Raw genomic sequence first — 25,002 nt, forward strand, 5'->3', positions numbered from 1 at the left:
CTTTGGCTTTTAGGTGTCCTTAGATTATCTTGGGGGTGCCATGGGCTTCCCCACAGCTTAGGCTCTTGCCACTCCTTATTCCATAATCCATCAACTCTTCACCCAAAACTTGAAAACTTCACAACACAAAACTCAAAGTAGAAAATCTCGTGAGCTCCGTTAGCGAAAGAAAACAAAATACCACTTCAAGGTACTGTAATGAACTCATTCTTTATTTATATTGGTGCTATACCTACTGTATTCCAACTTCTCTATGGTTTATAAACTATTTTACTAGCCATAGATTCATCAAAATAAGCAAACAACACACGAAAAACAGAATCTGTCAAAAACAGAATAGTCTGTAGTAATATGTAGCTAGCGCAAGATATGGAACCCCAAAAATTCTAAAATAAATTTCTGGGCGTGTGGAATTTATCTATTAATCATCTGCAAAACGAATTAACTAAATATCACTTTCCAAATAAAAATGGCAGCAGTTCTCGTGAGCGCTAAAGTTTCTGTTTTTTTACAGCAAGTGTAACAAGACTTTCCCCAAGTCTTCCCAACAGTTCTACTTGTCACAAACACTAATTAAACACAAAAAGCAAAACCAAAACATAGGCTAGATAAATTATTTATTACTAGACAGGATCAAAAATCAAGGAATAAAAATAAAATTGGGTTGTCTCCCAACAAGCGCTATCGTTTAACGCCCCTAGCTAGGCATAACAAGCAAGGATAGATCTAGGTATTGCCATCTTTGGTAGGCAATTCTTCAATGAGGCATCTACCATCTTTAGGAATTTCTTTCTTTTTATTGATTATCAAACTTTTAGGCACAAGAACAAAAAAATCATTTGTAACAAATGGTTCCTTAATGATAGCAAAAAGATTAGGATGAACACTTATAGATTTGAGATCCGCAGTTTCCTTACTAGAGGATTCACCCTTATTCTTAGGAACATACATAATCTTGGCAATTTTAGTAGGAGGACTTGGAGTGTTTTTTATGGAAGAAAAATAGGTTCCCAAGTTGGTAATAATATCCTCAATTTTATCAATTCTAGTGGAATCGTGATTTATTTTCTCATTAACCATGGGTTCCTTCTCTGTAATATTTTTCAAAGTGACTCCTACTTTAGATCCATATTGAGAGATTCGGTTGTGGATATTTTTATCCAAATTTTCAATTAACTATACGGTAGCAACCTTATTTTCAATAATTTCAAGTCTTTGCATTACATGCTCCAAAGTTAATACAGTTCCATTAACCAAAAGAGGGGGTGAGCCAAACAAATCTATCATAGCATTATAAGAATCAAAAGTATGGCTACCCAAGAAGTTCCCTCCGGTAATAGTATCAAGGATATATCTGTGCCAAGGAGTAATGCCTACATAAAAATTGCAAAGAAGAACGAAAGTAGATTGCTTCCTGGTGGATCTATTTTGAGCATTGCAAATTCTATACCAAGCATCTTTTAGATTTTCTCCCTCCCTTTGCTTAAAATTTAAAATTTCACTCTCGGGAGACAACGGAGAAGATAAGGGACTAGCCATAACGACAAGCAAACGAACTAACACACAAGCAAACAAAAAGCAAATGGGCAAAAAGAGGCAAATAGAGAAAGAGAGGGAGGATAGAGAGAGAGAGGGCGAATAAAACGGCAAGGGTGAAGTGGGGGAGAGAAAAACGAGAGGCAAATGGCAAATAATGTAATGCGGGAGATAAGGGTATGTGATGGGTACTTCATATGTTGACTTTTGCGTAGACCTCCCCAGCAACCGCGCTAGAAATCCTTCATGCTACCTCTTGAGCACTGCGTTGGTTTTCCCCGAAGAGGAAGGGATGATGCAGCAAAGTAGCGTAAGTATTTCCCTCAGTTTTTGAGAACCAAGGTATCAATCCAGTAGGAGGCTACGCGCGAGTCCCTCGTACCTGCACAAAACAAATAAATCCTCGCAACCAACGCGAATAGGGGTTGTCAATCCCTACATGGCTACTTACGAGAGTGAGATCTGATAGATATGATAAGATAATATTTTTGGTATTTTTGTGATAAAGATGCAAAGTAAAATAAGGGCAAAGTAAAAAAGCAAAGGAAATAACTAAGTAGTAGGAGATTAATATGATAAAGATAGACCCGGGGACCATAGGTTTCACTAGTGGCTTCTCTCGGGAGCATAATTATTCTATGGTGGGTGAACAAATTACTGTTGAGCAATTGACAGAATTGAGCATAGTTATGAGAATATCTAGGTATGCTCATGTATATAGGCATCATGTCCGAGACAAATAGACTGACTCCTTCCTGCATCTATTACTATTACTCCACTCATCGACCGCTATCCAGCATGCATCTAGAGTATTAAGTTAAAAACAGAGTAACGCCTTAAGCAAGATGACATGATGTAGAGGGATAAACTCATGCAATATGATGAAAACCCCATCTTGTTATCCTCGATGGCAACAATACAATACGTGCCTTGTTGCCCCTACTTTCACTGGGAAAGGACACTGCAAGATTGAACCCAAAGCTAAGCACTTCTCCCATTGCAAGAAAGATCAATCTAGTAGGCCAAACCAAACTGATAATTCGAAGAGACTTGCAAAGATAACCAATCATACAAAAAAGAATTCAGAGAAGATTCAAATATTGTTCATAGATAGACTTGATCATAAACCCACAATTCATCGGTCTCAACAAACACACCGCAAAAAGAAGATTACATCGAATAGTTCTCAACAAGAGAGGGGGAGAACATTGTATTGAGATCCAAAAAGAGAGAAGAAGCCATCTAGCTAATAACTATGGACCCGTAGGTCTGAGGTAAACTACTCACACTTCATCGGAGGGGCTATGGTGTTGATGTAGAAGCCCTCCGTGATCGATGCCCCCTCCGTGGAGCTTCGGAACAGGCCCCAAGATGGGATCTCGTGGATACAGAAATTTGCGGCGGTGGAATTAGGTTTTTGGCTCTGTATCTGATCGTTCGGGGGTACGTAGGTATATATAGGAGGAAGGAGTACGTCGGTGGAGCAACAGGGGGCCCACGAGGGTGGAGGGCGCGCTTGGGAGGGTAGGCGCGCCCCCCTACCTCGTGGCCTCCTCTTTTGTGTCTTGACGTAGGGTCCAAGTCTCCCAAGTCTTGTTTGTTGAGAAAATCACGTTCCCGAAGGTTTCATTCCGTTTGGACTCCGTTTGATATTACTTTTCTTCGAAACCCTAAAACAGGCAAAAACAGCAATTCTGGGCCGGGCCTCCGGTTAATAGGTTAGTCCGAAAAATAATATAAAAGTGGATAATAAAGCCCAATAATGTCCAAAACAGTAGATAATATAGCATGGAGCAATCAAAAATTATAGATGCGTTGGAGACGTATAAGGGAACTTCAAGAAGAACAGCAAGCAAGTTGCTGCTCAAGTGAAGAAGCCAAAGTCTGGACCTAAGCCTGAGACTGAGTGCTTCTACTGCAAAGGGACTGGTCACTAGAAGCAGAACTGCCCCAATTATTTGGTGGATAAGAACGATGGCAAAGTGTAAGGTATATTTGATATACATGTTATTGATGTGTACCTTACTAATGCTCGCAGTAGCGTCTGGGTATTTGATAATGGTTCTGTTGCTAATATTTGCAACTCGAAACAGGGGCTATGGATTAAGCGAAGATTGGCTAAGGACGAGGTGACGATGCGCGTGGGAAATGGTTCCAAAGTCGATGTGATCACCGTCGGCACGCTACCTCTACATCTACCTTCTGGATTAGTATTAGACCTGAATAATTGTTATTTGGTGCCAGCATTAAGCATGAAAATTATATCTGGATCTTGTTTGATGCAATACGGTTATTCATTTAAATCAGAGAATAATAGTTGTTCTATTTATATGAGTAATATCTTTTATGGTCATGCACCCTTGATGAGTGGTCTATTTTTACTAAATCTCGATAGTAGTGATACACATATTCATAGTATTGAAGCCAAAAGATATAAGTTTAATAATGATAGTGCAACTTATTTGTGGCACTGCCGTTTAGGTCATATTGGTGTAAAGCGCATGAAGAAACCCCATGCTGATGGACTTTTGAAATCACTTGATTATGAATCACTTGATGCTTGCGAACCATGCCTCATGGGCAAGATGACTAAGACTCCATTCTCCGAAATAATGGAATGAGCAACAGACTTATTGGAAATAATACATACTGATGTATGCGGTCCGATGAGTGTTGATGCTCATGGCGGGTATCATTATTTTCTGACCTTCACTGATGATTTGAGCAGATATGGGTATATCTACTTGATGAAACATAAGTCTGAAACATTTGAAAAGTTCAAAGAATTCCAGAGTGAAGTGGAAAATCATCGTAACAAGAAAATTAAGTTTCTATGATCTGATCGTGGAGGTGAATATTTGAGCTATGAGTTTGGTCTTCATTTGAAACAATGCGGAATAGTTTCGCAACTCACGCCACCTGGAACACCATAGCGTAATGGTGTGTCTGAATGTTGTAACCACACTTTCTTAGATATGGTGCGATCTATGATGTCTCTTACTGATTTACCGCTATCGTTTTGGGGTTATGCTTTAGAGACGGTTGCATTCACGTTAAATAGGGCACCATCGAAATCCATTGAGACGACACCTTATGAATTGTGATTTGACAAGAAATCCAAGTTGTCGTTTCTTAAAGTTTGGTGCTGCGATACTTATGCGAAAAAGCTTCAACCTGATAAGCTCAAACCCAAATCGGATAAATGTGTCTTCATAGGATACCCAAAAGAGACTGTTGGGTACATCTTCTATCACAGATCCGAAGGCAAGATATTCGTTGCTAAGAATGAATCCTTTCTAGAGAAAGAGTTTCTTTCAAAAGAAGTGAGTGAGAGGAAAGTAGAACTTGATGAGGTAACTGTACCTGCTCCCTTATTGGAAAGTAGTTCATCACAGAAATCAGTTCCAGTGATTCCTACACCAGTAAGTGAGGAAGCTAATGATGATGATCATGAAACTTCTGATCAAGTTACTACCGAGCCTCATAGGTCAACCAGGGTAAGATCCTCACCAGAGTGGTACAGTAATCATGTTCTAGAGGTCATGTTACTTGACCATGAAGAACCTACGAACTATGAGGAAGCAATGATGAGCCCAGATTCCGCAAAATGGCTTGAGGCCATGAAATCTGAGATGGGATCCATGTATAAGAACAAAGTGTGGACTTTGGTTGACTTGCCCGATGATCGGCAAGCCATATAAAATAAATGGATCTTCAAGAAGAAGACTGACGCTGACGGTAATGTTACTGTCTGCAAAGCTCGACTTGTTGTAAAAGGTTTTTGACAAGTTCAAGGAGTTGACTACGATGAGACCTTCTCACCCGTAGGCCGTAGCGATGCTTAAGTCTGTCCGAATCATGTTAGCAATTTCCGCATTTTATGATTATGAAATTTGGCAAATGGATGTCAAAACTGCATTCCTTAATGGATATCTTAAAGAAGAGTTGTATATGATGCAACCAGAAGGTTTTCTCGATCCAAAAGGTGCTAACAAAGTTTGCAAGCTCCATCGATCCATTTATGGACTGCTGCAAGCCTCTCGGAGTTGGAATATACGCTTTGATTGTGTGATCAAAGCATATGGTTTTATACAGACTTTTGGAGAAGCCTGTATTTACAAGAAAGTGAGTTCGAGCTCTGTACCATTTCTGATATTATATGTAGATGACATATTGTTGATTGGAAATGATACTGAATTTCTGAATATCATAAAAGGATGCTTGAATAAAAAAATTCAATGAAAGACCTCGGTGAAGTTGCTTATATATTAGGCACCAAAATCTATAGAGATAGATCAAGACGCTTAATTGGACTTTCACAAAGCACATACCTTGATAAAGTTTTGAAGAAGTTCAAAATGGATCAAGCAAAGAAAGGGTTCTTGCCTGTGTTACAAGGTGTGAAGTTGAGTCAGACTCAATGCCTGACCACTGCAGAAGATAGAGAGAAAATGAAAGTCATTCCCTATGCTTCAGCCATAGGTTCTATCATGTATGCAATGCTGTGTACCAGAACTGATGTGTGCCTTGCTATTAGTTTAGCAGGGAGGTACCAAAGTAATCAAGGAGTGGATCACTAGACAGCGGTCAAGAACATCCTGAAATACCTGAAAAGGACTAAGGATATGTTTCTCGTTTATGGAGGTGACAAAGAGCCCGTCGTAAACGGTTACGTCGATGCAAGCTTTGACACTGATCCAGATGACTCTAAGTCACAAACCGGATACGTATTTTTATTGAATAGTGGAGCTGTCAGTTGGTGCAGTTCCAAGCAGAGCATCGTGGCGGGATCTACATGTGAAGCGAAGTACATAGCTGCTTCGGAAGCAGCAAATGAAGGAGTCTGGATGAAGGAGTTCATATCCGATCTAGGTGTCATACCTAGTGCACCGGGTCCAATGAAAATCTTTCGTGACAATACTGGTACAATTGTCTTGGCAAAGGAATCCAGATTTCACAAGAGAACCAAGCACATCAAGAGACGCTTCAATTCCATCCGCGATCAAGTCAAGGAGAGAGACATAGAGATTTGCAAGATACATACAGATCTGAATGTTGGAGACCCGTTGACTAAGCCTCTCTCACGATCAAAACATGATCAGCACCAAGACTCCATGGGTGTTAGAATCATTACTGTATAATCTAGATTATTGACTCTAGTGCAAGTGGGAGACTGAAGGAAATATGACTTAGAGGCAATAATAAAGTTCTTATTTATATTTCCTTATATCATGATAAATGTTTATTATTCATGCTAGAATTATATTAACCAAAAACTTAGTACATGTGTGAATACGTAGACATACTGAGTGTCACTAGTATGTCTCTACTTGACTAGCTCATTAATCAAAGATGGTTAAGTTTCCTAATCATAGACATGAGTTGTCATTTGATTAACGGGATCACATCATTAGAGAATGATGTGATTGACTTGACCCATCCGTTAGCTTAGCACAATGATCGTTTAGTTTGTTGCTATTGCTTTCTTCATAACTTATACATGTTCCTATGACTATGAGATTATGCAACTCCCGAATACCAGAGGAATACTTAGTGTGCTATCAAACGTACAACGTAACTGGGTGACTATAAAGATGCTCTACAGGTGTCTCCGATGGTGTTTGTTGAGTTGGCATAGATCGAGATTAGGATTTGTCACTCCGTGTATCGGAGAGGTATCTCTGGGCCCTCTCGGTAATGCACATCACTATAAGCCTTGCAAGCAATGTCACTGATGAGTTAGTTATGGGATGTTGCATTACGGAACGAGTAAAGATACTTGCCGGTAACGAGATTGAACTAGGTATTGAGACACCGACGATCGAATCTCGAGAAAGTAACATACGATGACAATGGGAACAATGTATGTTGTTATGCGGTTTGACCGATAAAGATCTTCGTAGAATATGTAGGAACCAATATGAGCATCCAGGTTCCGCTATTGGTTATTGACCGAAAGTGAGTCTCGGTCATGTCTACATAGTTCTTGGTCATGTCTTCCTTGTTGGAAACCTACTAGGAATAGGATTCCTATTCCTAGTAGGAATCCTACTTGGGGTCCGCCCCTATAGGGCCGGCCGGCCTCCCCCTTGCTCCTTTATATACGGGGGCAGGGGCACCCTATAACACACAAGTTGATTGTTTAGCCGTGTGCGGTGCCCCCTCCACAGATTTCCACCTCGTTCATATCGTTGTAGTGCTTAGGCGAAGCCCTGCGTCGGTAACTTCATCATCACCATCATCACGTCGTCCTGCTGACGAAACTCTCTCTTGACCTCAGCTGGATCTAGAGACCATGGGACGTCACCGAGCTGAACATGTGCAGATCGTGGAGGTGCCGTACCTTCGGTGCTAGGATCGGTCGGATCGTGAAGATGTACGACTACGTCAACCGCGTTATCATAATGCTTCCGCTTTCGGTCTACGAGGGTACGTGGACAACACTTCCCTCTCGTTGCTATACATCACCTAGATAGATCTTGCGTGTGCGTAGATTTTTTTTTTTGAAATTACCGCGTTCCCCGACATATCCAACAAATAACTCCCTTTAATAAATGTTGTTTGGATCTTAGACACTAGCTTGTCAGCAACTAACATAGCTCTAGTGTTCAAAACCTTGGTAAAAAACTAAAAAGGAACATTAATCATGCAAATAGGTCTATACATTTGAATCTTATCAGCCCCCTAGCCTTTGGCAATCAAAGTAACAACACTATAATTTAGCCTAGAGAGGTCCAATTTGCCATCAAAAAATCATTAGACAGCTCAAGTAGATCAGAAGAAATTAAATCCCAGAATACTTGGTAAAATTCAACGGGCATTCCATCGGGGCCAGCCGCTCGGTTACATTTCATAGAGAAGACATCAAGCTTGATCTCTTCCAAGGAGAATCTAGGAGTCAACATATTCTTATCTTTAATATCTAAACAAGCAGGAATCGAAATATTTAGGGAGATAGGTAAAAGGTCTACAGGACCAAAAGGCTCCTTATAGAACTTGGTAGCATAGTCCAATAGTTCCTTATCACCCTGGATAATAACCCCATCCTGTACAAAACGAAAGATCTTGTTCTTTCTTTTCCTACCGCTCGCCTTAACCATAAAATATCTAGTGATGTTATTCCCTTCCGTGAGATCTCTATCTTTAAAGCGCTGATACCATTTGATTTCCTCCTCTCTCTTTTCTAAGTTCGTAGTCAGTTACTACCCAGTTAGCTCACATCTCGTATCAAGATCATGTAGTTGAGAACTTAGAGTGTTTTTTTTTCGTATAAGCCCCCTCCACATTCAGATTCCATCCTTTCAGGCATCTTCTCATATTCCTCATTTTCTGTACATTAATATGGAGAAAAATTAGACATTTAGTCACTTCTCTTAATCTGCCTGAAATAGTCTAAAGCTATAGGACGTCCACCTCTCCATGTGTACGAGAGTGTAAAAAAGTAAAAAGTGTACCAGAGTGTAAATGTAAGGAAGAGAGATGATGAGCATGGCATAAGGATCTTAACATAATATGTGCCCACTTGTTTGGAGAATATCAATTCTCTAGCTCCTTACTTAGCGAGAGCTTCAGTAGTGCTAATGTTTGTTTCAAGATGTATGAACATGGCGACGGCACAAGCACAACGGAGTTCCCTCCTCCATTGAGCTCATTGGTCCGAACCCCTCTCGTGGTTAGCCAGTTCCCTCCTCCATTGAGCTCATTGGTCCGAACCCCTCTCGTGGTTAGCCACTTATCCTCCTCCGTTGAACAAGGCATCTCTGGTTGTGTCAGGACCCCGGCTAGCCAGAGCCCAGCAGACTTGGACGTCGGGCCTCGTTGTTGCCTGACCTGGGCCAAAGTCGTCAGGACCCCGCGACCATGCCATGACTGCCTCATGGAGTAGTCCTTCCCGTGGTGACCACGCCATGGCGACGGCAAGCTCTATTTCATGGAGTACTCAGACCCACCCTCTTCAGGTATGGATTCTTTCCGATCGGATCACCCTGGTTCACCATGTGGATTTGTTCGATTCAATAGCGCTATTTTCACATGTTCTCCGTTGTGACATGAGGAGGAAATCAAGGTTAACTTACCTTTATAGCACCTTGTCCTGTTTACAATGGGGGATTAGTTTCCTAGTTATATACAGCAAGACTTTCGTCCTTCATTGGGAGTTTCCGCTATGTGCGATCGAAACGATTTGGTACATGAGTCCATCGTGTCCCTGTTATGTAAATCTATTTTTAAATCTCCGTCGTCAATCTTTATAGTTAACACAAAAGACAGGCCAGGAGGGCATACGGATGAAAGTATGACGCATGAAAAGAAGTAGAGATCTTAACCGTTAATCGTATAGTTAACACAAGATCAACGAATATAAAAATATGACGTATGAAGAACTATGGAAGCTTCCGTCCTTTAATATTAATTAAAGATAAAGAGTAAGTCTAGTACAACTCAATCTCATGTTCGACTAGATTCCAGATGTAACAAGTTTTTCATCAACGGATCATCTCGTTTCACACATACTCCCCCCTTCAACTTTATCCAACAGTGTGTGCACGTAAATGGTTGTCCCTCTGTCCTGTGGTACACCACGGCAGCGCGTGCGGGCTACATATAATGTGTAGACCAGCATTAAGTGAATCAATCAATCAACAAGTTGAGCAAGATGAAGCAAAACTTACGATCTCGTCCCCTGCCGCGTGCAATGGCCACCTTGCCTCAAGCTGACGAACCACGGTGCAAAACATGGTGACGCTGGTCTGGATAGTGTGCTAGTGGTTCGTCAACGACCTCACATTGCGTTGTTGAAAGATTTACATGTCGTAGGACGCAATGTGCTTTCGTGTGTGAACCGTTTCATGCACTTGCTGCCAAAAGGCCTCCCCTTTGCTCCTGCCTACTAAATCCGCGGATACCGCCAAACACGCATCATACAACAACTCATCCTCCATGGTCGAGTAGCTCATCATCTTTCGTACTCTAAAAAACTACCTAGCATTTGAAAATAAGTTCAATAACATTTGGCCGAACACCTGCCGGGCATGGTGTTCGTCATGGAGGTCGTCGACAGAGGGGCAGAGTGTATTTGGGTACAAACGGCTCCAGGGTGGATAATGCCGTCGTAAAGGTAAGCGGGCGCGTCGGTGCTAGTTGCGGACGTCCGGCGATGGCTATGCGGCGGCCGGAGGCGTATAGCTGCGACGACGGAGGTGGAGAGTGCGGATGCAAAGCAGAGAGGAGAAGGGGCAAAGTGAAAGGAAATGAGACCGGGGAGGGGGGTAAGGGAAATTAGGTTGGCCGGTGGTGTCAGAGTCCTACGTGTCTGCTGTCCAGACTCCCACAAAATTTCCCCACTTTGTCTCCAATTTGCGAGAGAAAACTCGTGCGGACCGCCCCGCGGACTTATACAATCCCGCATTGGATGGCTTCAGCAGTCCAAATAGCACGATCCGAACGGATGAGGGCAGTTACGAGTCCGGCTTGAAGATGCCTTTAAAGTAATAATCTAAACACTCGTATATTATTTTATTATTTTTACACATAGAGTACCAAGTGCGACAGTGTGTACGCAGGGCGTGCGTGGGGAAACAAACGTCGGATGCCTATGCCTCTTTTCCAGCAAATAAATAAATGAATAGACTCAAGGAAATAAATAGGTCTAGTCACCCAGCCAGGCATTGCACTTTTTGAACTAAGCCTTATTTCTTTTTCTTCTTTCCGAAATTAACTCTTACATTATTCAAAATATATCACTCAAAAGCACATGAGTTTTCGAAAATCCATTTCTGCACCCAAGCTCATCTGCACCCACATCGACGAAACAAATCAAAACAAATACTAGAAAAATTTAAAAAATTCGAAATAAAATTTGTGTGGTAGACAATTTGATGCCTGAGGCCCGCTTCAAATTTCAAGTCGTTTGGACATATGAGTAGCTCTCAGCAAAAAAGACAAATTAGGGGTCTGTAAAAATGTTTACTCTTCATGTACTGTTTTGGCCCGGTTTGTCTTTTTTGCTGAGAGCTGCTCATATGTCCAAATGATTTAAAATTTGAAGCGGGCCTAACGCATCAAATTGTCTACTACACAAATTTTATTTGAAAGTTTTTGAATTTGTTTTGAATTTTTTATAATTTTTTTCTAACCAGGTGCAGATAAGCATGGGCACCAAAACGCCCTACTCATGAGTTTCCTACTACTCGATTTTACTCCTGGACGTACGTACGACGCAGTGGCGAGGACGCGGTGCCTGCGCCGCCTGCCTCACGCTGTTACGGCCGGCCGGGCTCTCCTGCGATCGCCGGACGGGGTATTTATTCGGCGTGTCGCTCGCGCCGCGACGACGGCAGAGCCAGGACGTCAACACGCACGGGCCAATATGCAGCAGTTGTGCACGCCAACACGCACAACATGCTGCCGGGGCTATGCACGGATGGCAGCATGCGAGGCGGCCAGCCCGCACGCCGCCGCCACCACGTACGCATGGCCTGCACGGCTGGGCTGGCAGCGGCCACCAATGTTGGAAATAAGCCATGCATTATCTGGACATTATCCTGCCATTATCTAGGCAGGCGCGTGCATTGTCTGGGCAATGTCAAGCCAACTCGCAGCAGCCAGCACGCAGCGGCTGTGCGCACAAGGCCGCCGGGTCAGCGGTGTTACATGAGGACGCACCGCCGAGGGACCTCTTCTGCCCACGCTGTCGATGTCTCCTCCGCCCATGCTGCAACCGTCTGGTCTGCCCATGCCGCCGTCGCCGCGAGGTACCACCTCCTCGGCGTATGCATGCCGCACATCCATGTCGACGGCGAGAGAGAGATGAGAGAGGAGGATTGGGTGGCTGCATATGGGACCGGGGTGCTGCCTATGACGTGGAGGAGAGTGCTCGAACCCTCTCATACTCACCGCCCCATATTTAGGATGGACTTGAGGTACGCGGGTTAGTCCAAACGTTTAGGGATAAAATGAAGGATCCGGTTGAATCACTCTTTTTTGACCGGACAGTAACCGGACACGCGTTTCAGGCATTTAGAAAGGGTGTAGGGGGTCTGGATGTAGATGCTCTGACTGGGGCGAAATGGCGTGCACTGTTGGAGGTTTGGGCGCGCCCACGCTCCAAGCATGTCATGCTTCGTTCCAAGATGACATGTGTCTGTTTTAACCCTCTCTTTCTGAAATCACTAGCCAGGAGGTACCTTTTGCAAAGGTCACTCCCACCTTTTAGACGCTGACAAGTGGCTCAATGCATGTGCGTCACTTTTCACAACCTGAGAGTTTATCTTTTTTCCGTAGATTCTTTTATTCAAAACGTTTTATCTCTTGAACCATGCGTCCAAATCTCGAACCGTTTTCACAGTTGAGTTTCTCGCTTCAAGATATTTGAAACTAAATCCCATGTTAATAGGTTTCAACATATATTTATTCATGAAAAACTAGAAGAAAAAACCCGGAGTTGGAAGTACTATTTTTTTCTTCACAAAAGCAAATCTATGCCTCCAAGAAATGCTAATATGTAATTCTCGTGGGAAAAAAATCACACAAAAAAATCATGATTGTTCCTGTTTTTGAGAAACAGAAGCACAAAAGTAATCACACAAAAAATAATAATTTGCCCCTTGCTTCTTGCGGAAGCAAAATATGTGCCTTCACGAGAAGCAAATATATGCTTCTTGTGAAAGCACAAAAGAAGTTCACGCAAACAAATACGAATTTGCTTTCTCTTTTGAGAAGCTCGGATGTGCTTCTAATAGATATAAATGTGTGCCTTCACGAGAAGCTAATCTGTGCTACTTGTGAAAGCAAAAAAAACATGATTTTTTCCTTCCCGAGAAGCACATGCGTGCTTTTCACGGAAGTAAAATCTGTGCCTCCACGAGAAGCAAAATTGCTTCTTCTGAAAGCACAAAAAAATCACGCAAAAAAATGTGCATTTTTTTCTCTTCTAAGAAGCTCAGTTGTGCTTCTTACGGAAATAAATCGGTGCCTTCACGAGAAGTTAATTTGTGCTACTTGTGGAAGCAAAGAAAAGTCGTGATTTTTTTTCTAAGAAACATAGGTGTACGTCTCACTGAAGCAAAATTTGTGCCTCCATGAGAAGCGAATATACGCTTCTTGTGAAAGCACAAAACAAATTCACACAAAAACTACAAAAAAATCCCTTCCAGGAAGCTCAGTTGTGCTTCTCGCGGAAACAAATCTGTGTCTTCACGAAAAACAAATATACGCTTCTTGTGAAAGCACAAAAATAATTCAAGCAAAAAATGCAATTTTTTGCCTTCTGAGAAGCTCAGCTATGCTTCTTACGGAAACAAATCTTCGCCTCCACGAGAAGCACATATATGCTTCTCGTGAAAGCACAAAACAAATTCACGCAAGAAAAAAACAAAGAAAGTTCCTTTCCAAGAAGCTTAGATGTGTTTCTCTCGAAAACAAATTTGTGCCTCCACGAGAAGCAAATATATGCTACTTGTGAAATCACAAAAAAAAATCACGTAAAAAATAGCGAATTTTTTCTTTCGAGAAGCTCAACTGTGCTTCTCGAGGAAACAAATTTGTGCCTGTACGAGAAGCAAGTGTGTGCTACTTGTGCAAGCATAAAAATAATTGTGATTTTTTTTTCCATTATGAGAAGTCAAGTTCTCGCAGAAGCAAATCTATGCCTACATGAGAAGTACTTCTCAAGGAAGCATAAAAAAATCGTGAATTTTCATCGTGCTTCTCGTGGAAGCACAAAAATAATAATATAATTTTTCTTCCCTTCCGAGAAAGCAAACTTATGCTTCTCATGGAAGCAAAAAAAATCGCACAAAAAAACTTCACAAATTTTCTCTCTCCAAAACCTAGGGAAACTAGGCGACACTGAAATGGTGGGTGCCGTTGGGGCCACCTTAATTCCTGCTAAATTCGATGACTGAGAACTGGATTTGAGAAGGCACGAAAGGCCCTCTGTTGCGATCAAGAATTAGTAAGGGGATATTGGGTCTCCCTGTCTGATCCCTCTAACAGGTTTGAAAAAATCAAGCTTCTCTCCATTCAACAGATCAGAAAAAGAAACTGATGAAACCATACCCATAACAACTTGTACCCATGGTCTTGCAAAAGCCCAACTTAGTCATGATAGCCTTCTGTAAGTGCATCTAGTGCCACCCCTAGTTGGTTTTGAAGTATTGACGACAAACCTAGTTGAGGGACTGATGTGTTTGTGAGAATTGCAGGATAACACAGGTAGAAGTCCCTCATTGATTCGGTTTTCCTACCAGTGATGACCCCTAAAAATGTATGAAGACATTGATGTCAAAGGTGGTATATGAAGATATTCACATTGAAGACTATGACAAGAGAAGACATCGCATGAAGCCTATGGAGCTCGAAGACTTAGATCTTTCGTAGTTCTTTTTCTTCTTTGTTGAGTCATAGGAACCACCGTACTGTTAAGTGGGGTCCAAGAGAACCAGTCAGAATGACTGAAGTGATGCTTAACCAAAACCTATGTCTTCGAGTGAAGACTATGAGAGCGAAACTTGTCCAGAGTCGGACAAGTCAGCTTTGCTTGCAGCCCAAGTAAAGCTGCCGCGTGAGTTTGAAATCTGACCGTTGGAACACGTGTCAGTTCCTTAGTGACCCAGGGTCATTTCGGACAAATCAGGTCGCCTAGTGGCTATAAATAGCCCACCCCCTACAACCATAAACGGTTGGCTGCTCAGAGTTAGAGTACGGCTTTTGTCGTTTGAGAGCAACCCACCTCGAAGCCTTTGAGACAGAATTCCTTGCAAGGATAAAGCCCTAACCACCCAGAGCCTAAGAGTGTTAGGCATCACTTAAGTCTTCTTGTCGGTGCGATCTGAAGACTTATTACACTTGAGGACTGTGAATCCTCCAGCCGGTTAGGCGTCGCGTTCTGAGCATCCAAGAGACATTGTGGATTGCCGGTGAACGAAGTCTGTGAAGGTTTGGGAGTCTAACTTGAAGACTTACCAGAGTGATTGGGCGAGGTCTGTGTGACCTTAGCTCAAGGGGAATACGGTGAGGACTGGGTGTCCTGAGCTGCGTGTTCAGGACTGGGTGTCCGGGACTGTGTGTCCTCAGGTTTAAATACCTAGCCGCTCTAACCAGACGTACAGTTGTCATAGCAACTGGAACTGGTCCAACAAATCATTGTCTTCAACGAGTCACTGGTTTCATCCTTCCCTTCCCTTTACTTACTGTTGGTCCTTGTGAAGTCATTGTATGATTGAACTATCTTCTGTCTTCACTGAGTGACTGTGTGTTCTGTTTGGCTTCATAATATCTTCCTACCTGATCCTTACTACCTAGCTGCTATTAGTCACTGTGCTTTCACTTCATTGAATACTTGACTATGGTTTGCCTAGTGTAGTCTACCTTCCGCTGCATGGTAATAGGTTTATTTCTATCGTTTGTCTTCGAAACTTCCACATTTTGAAGACTTTCATAAAAATCGCCTATTCACCCTCCCCCCCCCTCTAGTCGATATAACGCACTTTCAATTGGTATCAGAGCAAGATACTCCCTTGTTCTGTGTGATTTGGTTTAACCACCTGGAGTTTTAGCTATGTCGACTGCAGGGATAATCAAAGTCTCCGCTGCGTGCCCCGTCTTTGATGGAACTGAATATCCCTACTGGAAGAATAAGATGCGCATGCATCTTGAAGCCATTGACGTCGACCTATGGTATGTCGTCAAGAATGGCGTTCCCAAGGCTAGAGAAGGTGTCACTGCTGTTGACGTCAAGAAGTTCGTTCAACTGGACTCTACTGCCAAGAATATCATCTGTGGTCATCTGACCAAAGGACAGTATGGCCGCGTGAGTGCTTTGGAAACATCTAAGCTAGTCTGGGACTGGCTCTCCAAGGTCAACGAAGGCGTCTCAACCCAGAGAGATCAGAGAATCAGTGTCCTTCGCGACCTCTTCAACCGCTTCAAGAGAAATGACAATGAGAATGTCCAGCTCACGTTTGATCGACTCACTGACATCACGAATGAGCTTCAAGCCCTTGGCGCTACTGAGATCACCAAGCATGAAGTCGTCAAGACACTACTGAGATCACTTGACAGTTCGTTTGACACCCTAGCCCTGATGATTTAAAAATGTCCTGATTTCAAGACACTCGATCCGTCTGACATACTTGAGAGGCTCAACACACATGAGTTTCAGCTTTCTGAGAAAAGAGATATCTATGGTCCAAACTATGGGCGAACTCGTGCCTTGAAGGCAAAAGCTGTCTCCTCATCTGAAGAAGAATCTGACAGCAGTTCTGATGACCCTGAAGACATTGGAAGGGAACTTGCTATGCTTGTGAAGAAGTTCCAAAAATTCACCAAGAAGAAAGGTTTCAGAAAGTCTTCACGATCAAGCTCAAGGAATGATGAAGCTTCTGCTCATGACTACAAGAAGAAAACATGTCACAAGTGCAAGAAACCCGGCCACTTCATCTCTGAGTGTCCGCAGTGGGACAATGAGAACAAAAAGAAGAAGAAGAGCAAGGAATATAACTCTAACGACAAGAAGAAGAAGAAATACTCAAAGTCTTCTTCCAAGTCTTCCTCAAAGTCTTCATCACACAAGAAGAGCTCATTTGGTAAGGCACGTGCGTTTGTTGGCAAGGAAATGGATTCAGAGGAGTCCGCTTCTAAGGAGGCGGAGGTGGAGTCTGAGGAGGAGTCCGATTCTGGCGTCGCAAGTCTGGCTACAGCATACGTTGCCAAGTCCATCTTCAACACTGAAGACAATGACTTCATCACCGACACCGATGCAAATGACAAGGACTACTCCGCTCCTACCTACTGCTACATGGCACGCGGTGCTAAGGTAAACACACGCACTACTCACTATCAAACTTCTAGTGACGATGACTCTAATTGTGGTTCAAAACCCAGCTACAAAACACTTGCTAAAATTGCAACTGAACAACAGAAAGCCATGGAACATATTCAAAAACTGTTAGACAAAAGCGATGATATTGTAGGCGCTGAAATGACTCGATCTGAGTCCTTAATTGAAGACATAAAAAATCTTCACGTTAAGTATGAGGAACTTGAAAGTCGTCATGAAACGCTCTCAACAACTAATGAAAAGCTTTCCTATGATTATCTTCAAAGGAAGCAAGATCTTGAGAAATTGAGAGCGGCTCATGAAGATCTTCAAAAGGAAAATGAGTCACTTCGCGCCAAACAGATCAGTTCCGCTCAAGAAGGATTTGAACCACCATGTCTTAAATGCATTGAGCGTGATAATACTACTTCTGTTGCTGAATGTTCTACTGCTGCTACTGTTGCAATATCTTCAACTCTTGATGTGGAAACTAACCCCTCTGCTGAGGATACCACTGCTATTGCTGATGAGAATGCTAGGTTGAAGACATTGCTTGAAACAGGGATGTACAAAAGTCCTAAAGGGCATCAGACACTATGTGATGTCCTCAAAAAGCAGATCTTGAACCAAAACCCGAGGAAAGAGGGTGTTGGGTTCGTAAGGAAAATGAATGATGATGGCTCTTACTGGAAACCTGAGCAGTACCCCAAAACCACATGGGTTGCTGCAAAGGAATCTTTCGTAGATCCATCCACTCTATCTGGCTTCACTTGTGCAAACCCTATTGTCATTGATGAATCCTTTGATGCAAACTATAAACTGTTTAAGAATCAGAATGGTGAAGTGTTTGCCATGTACATTGGTACTAACTGCAGGAATGGACCACCTATGAAGAAGATCTGGGTTCCGAAAAAGTGTCTGGAGAATCTTCCTGTAAATGTCATCATGACACCACACGTGAAGAAGACAAACCCCAGACCACAGGCTTCATACGGTCCAAAGGCTTCATACAGACAAAGGACTCACTTGAGTCGCACTAACGCAAATGTTTTGCAGGGAAACCATGCTCAGACCTATGAATATGAGCGCGGTTCATCAAACCACCATGTTCATAAGACCAAGAACTATTCTACTTATTCTTATGAGTACTATTGTTCGCCTGCAAGACTGTTTGCTAGAGCTCCAAAGCCAAAGTTCTCAGATGCTGCACTTAGACTTATTGCTTCTAAGCCACCCTTGAAGATGTGGGTGGCTAAGAAAGCTTAACTCTCTTTTGTAGGGAAAGGTCTCCAGCAGAAAACCAAAATCGTCTGACGCTATTGCTGGGGACCTTAAACATCTTGTAGGGCGCAAGATCAAATGCCCGAATGGTCTTACTATGTACTTCGTTCCTGAATCGCTTGCTACTCTCCCTATTAGTCCTAATCTGGATCTAAGCTTTCATAACCCACTGGTTCGTCAAATGTTTTTGCTTCACAATTCTCTTCGTGAAGCCTATCCCCCTAACTGCACTGTAGGGTACGACACCAGCGTCTTCAGAATGGATTATTGATAGTGGGTGTACCAATCACATGACTGGCAAAAGAAGCCTTCTTATGGACTCAACCTTACGTCCATCGGATAAGAGTCACATCACATTTGCTGACACTGGTAAAAGTAAGGTATTGGGTCTAGGTAGAGTTGCAATCTCAAAGGATCAACACATGGATAAAGTCATGCTTGTTGAATCCCTTGGCTTCAACTTAATGTCTGTCTCAATGCTTTGCGATTTGAACATGATCGTAATGTTTGGAAAATATCGCTGCCTTGTTCTAATGGAATCTGACAAGTCTCTAGTGTTTGAAGAGTATCGGAAAGATGATTTGTACGTGGTAGATTTCTCAGCAGGACCACAGCTTGCCGTATGTCTTCTAGCAAAAGCTTCAGAATGCTGGCTCTGGCATCAGAGACTAGGGCATGCTGGCATGAGGAACCTCCACACCCTTGCAAAGAAGAAGCATGTCATAAGCATCGAGGGCGTCAAGTTCAAGAAAGATCACTTATGCGGTGCCTGTGAAGCAGGAAAGATGACGAGGGCCAAACATCCCTCGAAGACAATCATGATAACCACTCGACCCTTCGAGCTGCTCCACATGGATCTTTTCGGTCCCACTCATTACTCAACTCTTACTACTACTGCTTGTCTCTATGGCTTTGTCATTGTTGATGATTATTCTAGATATACTTGGGTGCACATAATCATCTACAAGACTGAAGTGCGGGATGTATTCAGACGCTTCGCCAATCGAGCAATGAACAACTATGGCGCCAAGATAAAGCACATCAGAAGTGACAATGGCACTGAATTCAAGAACACTGGCCTTGATACATATCTTGATACTTTGGGCATCACACATGAATTCTCAGCTCCGTACATGCCACAGCATAATGGCGTCGTCGAACGCAAGAACAGAACACTCATAGAGATGGCCAGAACGATGCTAGATGAATACAAGACTCCAAGAAAATTCTGGCCTGAAGCCATTGATACTACATCCATACAATCAATCGTGTTTATCTTCACAAGCTTCTGAACAAGACATCTTATGAGCTCCTTACTAGCAAGAAGCCAAATGTCAGCTACTTCAGAGTATTTGGCGCCAGGTGCTGGATCAAGGATCCACATCACACTTCAAAATTTGCACCAAAAGCACATGAGGGTTTTATGCTTGGATATGGAAAGGATTCGCACTCCTACAGAGTCTTCAATCTCTTTCATTATAAAGTGGTTGAAACAGTGGATGTGCGGTTTGATGAGACTAGCGGTTCACAAAGAGAGCACCTCCCAAATGTGCTAGATGAAGTTCCATCCAGCGAATCAATCAAGCTAATGGGAACTGGAGAAATCATACCCTTTGAAGCTCAACCTGAAGAGGAACTTATCATCTCCGCACCTGATCAACCTGAAGACAATGCTCAGCCTGAAGACAATCCCACTAACAATGACAATGATCAGCAAGAGCAAAACCTTCGCCCTGTACATCCTTGTGTTGCCAATGAAGTGCAGATTGAGAGAATAATTGATAGCATCAATGCCCCTGGTCCGCTCACTCGTTCAAGGGCAACTCAGCTAGCAAATTTCTGTGGGCACTTCGCATTCGTCTCAATAACAGAACCAAGAAAGTTGAAGAAGCCTTCATGGAACCTGAATGGATTCAAGCTATGCAAGAAGAGCTTCAACAGTTTGAGCTGAATAATGTATGGGAACTGGTTAAGCGTCCTGATCCTCGGAAGCACAACATAATAGGCACCAAATGGATATACCACAACAAGCAAGATGAGCATGGTCAAGTTGTCAGAAACAAAGCTCGTCTCATTGCTCAAGGATATACTCAAGTGGAAGGCATTGACTTCGATGAAACATTTGCTCCTGTGGCTAGACTGGAAGCCATACACATACTGCTAGCCTATGCAAATCATCATAACATACTTCTATATCAAATGGATATGAAGAGCGCCTTTCTCAATGGCAAGATTGAAGAAGAAATGTATGTTGCACAACCGCCTGGCTTTGAAGATCCAAAACATCCTGACATGGTATACAAGCTCAACAAGGCACTGTATGGCCTCAAACAAGCTCCTCGGGCTTGGTATGACACACTCAAATACTTCCTGAAGAGCAAAGGCTTCATACCTGGTTCGCTCGACCCTACTCTCTTCACGAAGACATATGATGGTGAACTGTTTGTGTGCCAAATATATGTGGATGACATCATCTTCGGCTCCACCAATCAGAAGTACAGTGAAGAGTTTGGATATATGATGCAAGAGCAATATCAGATGTCCATGATGGGAGAGCTGAAGTTCTTCCTCGGTCTTCAAATACGACAGCAACGCAACGGCATCTTCATATCTCAAGAGAAGTATCTCAAAGATTGCCTGAAGAAGTTCGGTATGCAAGACTGCAAAGGCTTCACGACGCCAATGCCAGCCAAACATCATCTGGGTCCTGACGACAATGGTAAAGAGTTCGATCAAAAGGTATACCGCTCCATGATTGGTTCTTTACTTTATCTATGTGCATCTAGGCCAGATATTGTGCTTAGTGTTTGCATGTGTGCTCGATTCCAAGCGGCACCAAAGGAGTCGCATCACTTAGCTGTGAAGCGAATTCTTCGATATTTGGCTCACACCCCAACTCTAGGATTATGGTATCCAAAGGGCTCAGAGTTTGATCTGGTTGGATTCTCGGATGCTGATTATGCTGGTGACAAAGTGGATCGCAAGTCTACATCAGGCACATGTCACTTTCTGGGACGATCACTTGTATGTTGGTCTTCAAAGAAGCAGAACTGTGTATCTCTCTCCACTTCTGAATCTGAATACATTGCTACTGGATCTTGCTGCGCTCAGCTTCTGTGGATGAATCAAACACTCAAGGACTATGGCATTCATCTGAAGCAAGTGCCACTCTACTGCGACAACGAAAGCGCCATCAAGATTGCCAACAACCCAGTTCAGCACTCGAAGACAAAGCACATTGAAATTCGTCATCACTTTCTCAGAGATCATGTTGCGAAGGAAGGTATTGATATCATACACCTCAACACTGAAGAGCAATTGGCAGATATCTTCACCAAGCCCTTGGATGAGAAGAGATTTTGCAAGTTACGGTGTGAGCTAAATATCCTGGAATCCTCAAATGTCCTATGATCAGGCACACATCCTAACACTTATGCATATTGTTGACTTAGATGTGCAACACACGAAGTAAAGTATATCTTCAATCAATGAAGACATACATTCTAAGTGTGAATACATTAATGTGGAATTTGACTTCGGAACGCCACGATAATTGTGCGCCGTGTCTGGGTCTAATACTTCCTATACGGTAGGTAACGCCACCACCAAAGGTTCTGTTCGAAGTGTTTCACTCATGGCGTTACATTTGCTATGTCTTCACATTTGGTTTGGCTTAAATTTCAACATGTCTTAATTATTATCTTCTCTATGTTGAATATATATATACTAGTGTTCTGTCCTCTACAGCATTCACTTATAGCTATGTCTTCATGTTGAGTCTTTTGAACTAAGTGAATGTGATCGGACCCTAACCTCTCTATGCTCTCTATCTCAAACTCCATCTCTCCAAGTCATATGCATTCTATTGAAACTGTCGAATGTCTTCAAGATTATGCTGCACGAGCTAAAAGAAGCCTTTCTCAAGAAACGCGCAGAAGCTCAGGGTTCTCGGGAGCGCATGAAGAGCCTGGCTGACAAGTGTGTGCAAGGCTACAACGAGGCTGAGAAGCGCAAGGCCCTTGGGCGTCCGGGCATTGATCCCAGGATGGCTGCTAAGCAGAAGAAGAAGCCCATTATGGATGAACCCAACGCACCAAGGCAGGAAGCAGATCCCATTATCTTCCCAACTAGCATGACTGGCTCGAAGCCAAAGGCCCGGTCAACCGCTTCAGAGCTGAAGAAGACGAGGACTGCTGAGGCTGAAGCCAGGAAGAGGAAACATCCTGAAGCCTCTGCTACTACCCCTCCAAGAAGAAGAGGAAGACCAAGAAGGAACGGGCTGTTCCCACAGAGCCCTTGATTGTTGAACACATCTCCATGGTTCACCCTGACGCTGAACCGCAAGAACGTCAACTAACTGTCCATGAGCCTGCTTTCACAGAGGCTCATGAAGCTGAAGACTTTCCAGCAGCTGATCCCATCGTTGCTGAAGACATTGGTCACCAAGACCATGTTGAAGATGATGCAGTCCTTCCTCAACTCGAGCACCAACAGGTATCATCGCCTGTGCTAACGCACAGCGAACTCATCAGCATTGGTCGTCCTCTGACGCCAATTGCTCAGGATGCTTCATGGGCTGATCGCCCACAAGAGGAAGAAGACTTTGAGGCCCAGCCAACTCCAACTCCACAGGCGTCACCAGCGTTGCGCAGGCTTCGCAAAGGACCAAGGCCTCCAGTCTCTGAGTCTGAAGCTAAAGCTGCTGAAGACATTTCGGCTGCATCAGCCGATGAAGAAGAAGCCCCACAAGCTGCTACTCCCCTGTCCCACCAAGAAGCTGTTCTCGAGGAGAACGTGACTGTGACCGACCCTCCAGCTCGTCAAGTGGAAGTTGCAAATCTTGAGGCTGCCACCATCAACACCAATGAAGCCACTGACGTTGTCATGGCTGAAGCTAATGTGGAGCCTTCACCAACCCAAGCACCAGAAGTCAGCGAAGCCACTGATCCCACTACTTCTGTTCCTGCGCCTGCTGGTGGTCCTCAGTTCGACTATCATGTTGAGCACAGGCCTCAGGTATAGAAGCCAATCCCAAGATTGCCCAGGTTTCCAGGTCCTGCATCAGCACCTGGATCCTTCAATGTCAATGGCTTCAGAGAAGACAACACATTCTTCAATAGCTCCAGAAACCCCTACTCAAGGGAAAGAATATCATCTGATCGGTTCTAGAGCTATCCGCAGCGAAGCTATTACTCCTGCATTCTATACAATCAAGGTCGCATCTTCCTACATGAGCGTCTTGACATTGAAGCAATAGCTGGTCAGCCCTGTCTGGAAGAAGCTTTGGATTGCTTCAAATAGGTTGGACTGCTGCCGTTCGTCACCGACCAAGAGCATTGGAATGAAGAGTTGTTGCTCCAATTCTATGCCACACTTCACATCCACGGGTACAACAGAGATCTGAAGATTTGGGTCCTAGAGTGGATGACAGGAAATGTTCATCACAAAGCCAAAGCCTTTGACATCATTGAGCTCACTGGTCTACCCACTCCTGGCGATCTCTATGAATCTGGCTGTCAACTTCACAGTGAAGCTGCGGAGAGCATCTTTCAGAAGCCTGAACCTAACATGAGTCAGATGCTCAGTATGGTGAAGCCATTGCCCCAAGATGCTGCATATCCCAAAGAGTTCTTTGTTTAAGACCTAGAGTATCTGCCAAGGACTATTTATCACATCATAAGGCGAACTCTCTGGCCCATCAAAGGACACTCTCCACATGCCAAGCTGGAAGGTGCAATGAAGATTTTGGTCTTCTATATTCTTCATGGCAAATGCTTCAATGCCCAGGACTTCTTCATTCGCCAACTTGCTGCATCAGGCTCTGATCTTTTTGGCTTGAAGTTCTACGTCCCATGGGTAATGCGGCTGATCAAACTTCACTGCGCTATCTCATATCAGCCATCTGCTCGCAATCATCGGATCTTCCTGCCTGATGTGGATATGTCTATTGAAGCCATCTATCCTGAGCCTGCCAAGGAACCTCTAAGTCTTCAGAATGCGGAGCATCAAAGTTTTTCTCAGAACATTGAAGGAGTTGAAGCAGTCACTCGTGTGTATCCTTTGGCTGGAACTACACGTGCACCACATCCTGCCCTTACTAAAGCCACCGACAGCACAACTGCCCAACGACCCAAGAAGCTCATTCGTGTTCTTAATGACCGAGAGCTTCTGGTGGCTCTTCATTAGAAACAGGATAGGCATCATGACTGGCTGAAGCGTCAAATGCAAAGCCTCTTGGTGGATGTCAACCACATTCGCAATCTTGCCACCAAGAATGCTTTTGTTGCCCATGAAACCTCTCGACGCACATCGAAGGGGCTGACGCTGATGTGCTCTGAAGATGATCTTCAAGAGGATGGCTTCTCTGA

The sequence above is a fragment of the Triticum dicoccoides genome, chromosome 7A, assembly GCF_002162155.2.
Source record: "Triticum dicoccoides isolate Atlit2015 ecotype Zavitan chromosome 7A, WEW_v2.0, whole genome shotgun sequence".
Lineage (NCBI taxonomy): Eukaryota > Viridiplantae > Streptophyta > Magnoliopsida > Poales > Poaceae > Triticum > Triticum dicoccoides.